The sequence below is a fragment of the Felis catus genome, chromosome B4, assembly GCF_018350175.1.
Source record: "Felis catus isolate Fca126 chromosome B4, F.catus_Fca126_mat1.0, whole genome shotgun sequence".
NCBI classification, from domain to species: Eukaryota; Metazoa; Chordata; class Mammalia; order Carnivora; family Felidae; genus Felis; species Felis catus.
This window is the reverse complement of record NC_058374.1, coordinates 113866144-113873347: the sequence shown is the minus strand read 5'-3', so window position 1 is coordinate 113873347 and position 7204 is coordinate 113866144.

Genomic DNA, 7204 nt, shown 5'->3' with positions numbered 1-7204 from the left:
AAATCTGTTAAATATTTGCCTCATGTCAAGTTGTCTCGACTTTGCATAATTATATCTTGATCCCATAGAAGACTCATAATGTAATGTTCCTCATTGGAGTAAATTTAGAAAACTACATAAACAACACCTCTTCAGCCGTATCTTAGCAATTGGTAAGGGTGGAAACTACATTGGGACTTAGGAGGTTCTAAGTGTCCTGATGGAAATTATGTGACTAGTTTGGGCTGGAGAAGAGGGGCTGGGGAGGAGCCATGTTCTTAAAGTCATTTTTTTTTTTTTTTTTTAAGGCAGCAAAATAAACTGGAGTAGGTTATCCACTGCTCATGAAATTCAAACAGCATATTAATACAGTGCAGGGGCACCTGGGCAAAACTTGGCTTCCTGTGCTGTAAGTGTGGGCTGCAGCCTAACATGCACACAGTCTGAAAATGAGGACCCCCTGCTTCTCTGACAGGCTGATTTTCAGGTCACTTCTCCTGCCTAAGTAGAGTGGGGGACAGGGGGCAGGAGGTGACTTAAAAGAGCTGATCTGTTTAGGAGTTGGGGGGAACTTAATCATAAGTTTGCACTTTCTTCAGATGGTTAAACAATGAGTGTTTATGAAATCAAGAAAAATGTGTCCTGCCCCCCCCCCCCACCACCCCAGAAGTTTCCTTTTCAAAGACGTCTCTGTGTGCACTCTGGCTAATTTAAAAAGAGCCTCATTGGGTGCTTATTTTTTTTTTTTTTGCACGTATATTGCCAAAGTAGTTCCTGTTTTGGTTTTAATGTGTTCCTTCTTTTTAGTGAGATGAAAGAGAACTTTCTTTAAAAAAAGACTTGTCTGCTGATCATGTTTGTTAGAATGATCCTAAATAAAGCTTCTGTTAAGAGTTTAACTGTTTAGCTAAATCCTCTGGGCTAAATTACCTGGCAGATTTTTGTCCTCGGTTGGACTATGTACCTACAGTGCTCTTATTACCCTCTTTCTAACCTGAAATTTCTGCCTCTCCCAGGACTTCTCTGAAGCGAATGTCTTCAGGAAGGAGTTTTTTCTCTCAATCCAGTCGACTTATTTTTTTTTTTTGCATAAAGATACAAGTGCTCTTGACTCATAGTCCCTACCCCCTAAATATTGTACAGGCAGCTTGCTTCTACAAGGCAGAAAACCATGAAAAGAACCATTCCTGGAGTGCATTGATGCTGGGTCTCTCACTAGTGTTTTAGAGCTTGAAATCGACTCATGTGGTAACCAGGGAGGTCAGACATGAAAAACGACACGGTGATCATTCCTTGAGTTTGAAGGTCAGCATCACAGTCAAAACTCAAATTGGTTTCCAGAAGACGGACATGTTTTCCTACATTGTGCTGGGTGAAAAGATTTAAAGGAGAGGCCTCTACTACAAACTCTGCAGATAGGGAATGTTTTCAACCCGTGCATTAATGCCAATAAAGGATCCTTTGCTTTCACGTTCAATTAATTCAACTAAATCAAACGATAAATATTATCTAAGCTGAAGATTGCTTCCGCTTCATTTAGGGAAAACAAATATTTACAAAACAAGATACAAACACAAGATAATGAGAAGCCTCTTACCTATGGTATCTGCTTTGGAAAAATCAATGCAATTTGACATGTAAATCTTAACCTTTCCCCACCCTACCCACCCCCCCCACCCCCCCCATCCGCCGCAGCAGACTTCTTCTTGGCTAGAATAGTCTTTTTAGGAATTTGGATCAGTCTAACTTGCTATACACCATAAATGAGTACATTCTAAGTTCTATTTTCCAATGGGATTTTGATCCTTTAATTCAAGCTGAAGTATATCCAAATCCATGATAGCTTTCACAATCGTGTTGAGCATCTATATTTAGGACCTCCATATTTACTTGTTTATTGCACTTCCTTTTGCCATTTGAATGTTCCTTTATTTTAGTTCACTATCGTGTTAAATAAATGATATGACATCACTCAGTGGCTGTAAATGCTAATCTACTTTGAGATTTTGAATTCAAGCCCCTTGAAAAGGTCAATTGGCTGCTTGTCTTAGAAATGAAAATAAAACCATGGACTATGCCAACATTTGGCTAGATGATTATCCTACCAAGCTTCCTGAGTATTATCTTCTCTCTTGAGAGTAACATGGACATCATTATCTGCTCTAGCTTGCCTAATGTCTCAGAAGCTGGGAAAAAAGCACTTTCCCCAGACTATAGAACTTGAGGGAAGCAAATAACAACACACTTAAAACTTACTTCCTACTTCAAGGCCACTTTTATATATTAAATTAGTATGATAGCTTTTTTCTTTTAAAAGACAAGATTTCTAACTTGAGATAATACATTCCCAGATAAAAATTTCATTGGTTTTAAGTTACAGAATTTTGCCACTATGTTTTAAAAGCAGTTTTCCTGAAACATTAGTGTTTCAGATGTGTCTAGGTGGCCTGGCCTAACCCCTGGAGTTTCTTTCTTTCTTTTTTTTTTAAGTTTATGTTTGAGAGAGAGTGAGCGACGGAGGGACGGAGAGAGAGGGAGAATCCCAAGCAGCAGCTGAGCTTTCAGCGGGTTTGATCCCATGACCTGAGCCAAAATCAAGAGTCAGATGTTCAACTGACTGAGCTGCCTGGGCACTCCTAGAGTTCCTGATTTAGTGCATCTAGAGCCAAAAGTTTGCATTTCTGTCCATTTCCGGGGGTGATGCTGGGGTGAAAATCTCTGAGAAGTCCCAGTCTGCTGTCTAATTAGTCTGAAGGGAAGGAGAGATCCATTGTTCCCTATTCAGAAAGTTAAAACATACTAGAAGCCGGGATCACAACTTGTTAAGAACTTTGTAATGACTCTTTAAAGTTCACAATTTTCCATACTTGATTCTTATCATCTGTCCCTTTCCCCGAACTACTGTTAAGCTTTAAAACTGAACTAGGGGGGGCGCCTGGGTGGCGCAGTCGGTTAAGCGTCCGACTTCAGCCAGGTCACGATCTCGCGGTCCGTGAGTTCAAGCCCCGCGTCGGGCTCTGGGCTGATGGCTCGGAGCCCGGAGCCTGTTTCCGATTCTGTGTCTCCCTCTCTCTCTGCCCCTCCCCCGTTCATGCTCTGTCTCTCTCTGTCCCAAAAATAAATAAACGTTGAAAAAAAAAAAAAAACTGAACTAGGTCTTTGGCAGCCGGGGAGATGCAGAGAAACATCCCATAAGCCTGAACACTGGCGGAGACAGTATATGGTGGTAACTTTACAAAGAGCAAAGTAAATGGAATCCTAGGGTTCTGCTAAAAGGAAAGAGACAAGGTCAGGGACGGAGGCCTGGCTTTGAGAAGTGGCCCTGGTACTTAGCTAGAGAAGGTTCAAGGAGAGTTCCTCCAGGGCAAGTGATCAAGTTCCAAAGCACTGCTGAGATAAACACACAACCTTATCCTTCTAGCCGCCCTTCTTCCTCTTCCACCTGATGCCCGGGCTCCCCTCAGTTGCTGGGGAAGGGGGACTGTGGGGTTGACCCCTCCCTGATTCCTCCTGCCAGTTTAGGCCAAAGCAGAAGTGAGGAGCTTCAACAGTTTAACACAGAAGGCATTTTTGCTGCTTTCTCTTATCGGCCCCTAGGGATACTTTTCATTCCAGCGAAATTATTTTATTTGGCAGATTAATGTTTTAATATGTCCTTTGATTCATTTTTCAGTGGGCCCTTTAATGAATGTAGCTGTGTTTTCCTGGGTCATGTCAGCCATGAGAGGTCTCCTTAGCTGTCTCAAGTTTTTTCTTTTTTCTTTTTTTTCTTTTCCTTTCTACTGTCTCTACTCATCTCTAAATGGTCTTCTAACTTTATAGGGTTTGATTTCTCACAGTCCCTTTTAGAAAAGGTAGTATCGGGGCGCTTGGGTGGCTCAGTAGGCTGACTGTCCAACTCTTGATCTCGACTCAGGTCATAGTCTCAGGGTTCGTGGGATCAAGCCCCACGTTGGGCTCCACGCTAACAGCTCAGAGCCTACTCGGGATTCTCTCTCTACACCCTCTTTCTCTCCCATCCCCCAAAATAAATAAACTTAAAAAAAAAAGGTAGTATCAGGAGCATGTTTCCAAGTTTTGGAGTTTATGACTTGAGAGTTCAAATCTGGTTGCAAGACCCCGGGTAAATTATTTATTTTCTTTAGGACTGAAACCTCATATGTTTCACTGTTAATTATACAGACCTAGTGGTGTTTCTTGAAGAATTACTTGGGAATTATTCTTGGGAATTATTTGGGAAGCTCACAGTGTGAGTTGCACAGTGATATATGACCATCGCTATTGCTGCTGGTAAGCAACACTTTAATCCCTTTTTTTTTTCCCGATTCTCTATGATCTGAATTGCTTTAACAAGAAGAAACAGGTTAGTCCCAAATCTGTATGTGTCACCCTTGGATTTCTAGTTCTCTTCTGTTTTCGGAACCCCAGTAGATCCACACCTTAGTACAAATGCCTTAGTGTGGCCCTGGGACTCAAACCTCAGCAAAGCAAGGCAGGTCGCCAGGTGGAGAGGCTGCTAAAAGTGGTCTCCTTCCTGCAGGTCACCAAAACAAGAATAAATAAAAGACATAGGTCTCTGTTGAAGAGACAAGCCCACGTGCAAGCTAAATTATTTAAAGATTTAAGTAACAATTGGAGACAAAAATAGAGAGGTCACTTCAACATTACCGTTTTCCAATCCATCATCCTCGGGGCTTTCCAAAAAATAAATCTGGTCCTATCACTTCCCTGTCAAAAATATCCCACCTCTGAACATCCTATGCACCCCCAGCCACCAGTTTTTTCGCTACTATTTATCTTCCTTGTGTTGGTTTCAGTCTTGAAAAGACTCCAAGTTCAGACCCCTCCTTTTCTTCCTTCCAAAGAGAACTAATTATGGGCCCACTTAACTGGTTTAGCAGAGATTATTCACTTTGGGGGCTTCCTTTTCTCTTTCTGAATCCAAACACATGCGAAAATAAGTGCCTTGTCTCTATTTGCTGTTAACACTGTAGAGAACTCTTCTACTGCACCCTGAACTTTTGGGTTAAGCTGAGTTTTCTAAAGCAAGCAGCACTGACACGTAGCACTCTATCTGGAAGTAAGTTCACGATAAGCACAACTTTAGTGAACACAGCCAGCTGACAGGCAACAAGGAAGCCATCTCCAACTCAGCCTGGAAGTCTGGGTCTAAAGGTGCCCTCAGAGGAGGGAAGGTCCAGATGGATAACAAGACCTTTGCTAGGTGACATTACTGTATACAAGGGGGAGGTGGGCAAAGGCCTTCCAGACAAACTTTCGAACTGCAATACAGCCATTGAAAAAATTCTGGGAAATCCCAGGAATCCTGGATTTCATAAATAAATTGAGAGACTGGAGCGTTGGAAGGACACGTGAGAAACTTCGGGATACAATGGCAGTATGAGAGAGTGGCACATAAGCAAATGACACAATGGCTAACCTGATGTAAACATACTAAAACATGTCTACACAGCATAAGGGGAAACAAAGCAAAAAACCTTAAATGGGGGCAATGTGGACAATACCACAATATTCCTGAGCAACATATCTAAGTTACTTTGGTCTCCATTTGTCTACCCTAAAACAATGTTTATTTATAAAAGCAATTTATGCAATAATCTAACACGGCAACCAGGAAAAAAGTGCCACAGACTTTATTTATCTTGTCTCCTCAAATATTCACTGTCCAATTTTTTAGCTGCAAAAATTCTCTGTATATTATTTTGCACCCGGAAAGTCGCAAGTAATGGTTCTGATTTGCCTCATTTAAATTTTGATATGTCTATTTAACATCATTCAAGAACATATACTATGCATTGGGTGTTAGGCATTGAGGGTACAATAGTGAGTTACGTAAGATGCTTGCCCTCAAAGAATTTACAGTCTAGAAAGAAAAAGAGACCAGTGCACATAGTAAATCTAGTATGTTTGATAAGTGTCAGAGCCAGGGGAATGGAAAGCAGAATACTACAGATGTTTACGCAAGTGCAGAGGATCATGGAGGGCTTCTTGGAGGATGAGCAAAAAAATCAGCTTTTTGGGGGGAAGGGGAATTGGAGAAGGTATCTCAGGCCATGGGACTGGCATATAAAATGAATAGCATAATAGCTTAATTTAGTGTCATCCTCTCCATAGATTAACAGTTTAGATGAGTTCCCAAATGTAGGGCCATGACATGCAAAAAGTGGCATTGAGTGACTTTAAATTTATTCGATTAAAAAGACCCTGCTTTAGGGGCGCCTGGGTGGCGCAGTCGGTTAAGCCTCCGGCTTCAGCCAGGTCACGATCTCGCGGTCCGTGAGTTCGAGTCCCGCGTCAGGCTCTGGGCCTGTTTCTGAATCTGTGTCTCCCTCTCTCTCTGCCCCTCCCCCGTTCACGCTCTGTCTCTCTCTGTCCCCAAAATAAATCAAAACGTTGAAAAAAAAATTAAAAAAAAAAAGACCCTGCTTTATTCTAATATGGATACCTTTCCCACTCTGGGGATGTTAAAATACCATCCGTTTCCCAAAATGATCATGACAGCAGATGGCAATGGGATTAAAAAAAATCTTTGGCAAAATAAAAGATTTTCAACATTGTGTGCATCCTTAATTTTTACTAGTCTATGAAACAGACAAAGGAGTTCCCCTGCCCTATGTCAATGTTTCTTTTTTTTCTTTTTCTCTTTTTGGTAAGTCCAGAGCAAACTGTTCTAGTAACAGTTAAGCTGAGGGATGGGAATACAAATCCCCAGCCCTTTGAAATTCTAGTTTGTTGTCCAATAGTTACCTCTATAGAAAGTACTTTCTGAACTCCTAAGCACTCTTTCCAAAGACCTGACAATCTGTGCTTTTACTTGCAAACTTATTTTGAAAAGCAGTTTCATTTTCTAGATTTGTTTTGATAGAATTCCTAAGTGCTGGTTGTGTGTGTGTGTGTGTGTGTGTGTTTCGTGCTTTTAAATTTTTCTAGGTTTTGGATATAAATTTGATATTATCAAATTGCCTGATGACAATTTAAGCCAGCTAATATTCATGTATTATGTACAAATTATATATATATATGTATATATATATATATATATATATATATATATATATATATTTGGAGGCTTAATGCCAGAGATAGTGCTAAATAGTTTCTACAGTTATTCTAGTCAGTCCTCACAACAACCTTTCAGTTTCTGAAGAAAATATTATGCAGAGAGTCTAAGTAACTTGCCTCTTACACACAGCTGAAAGAAATG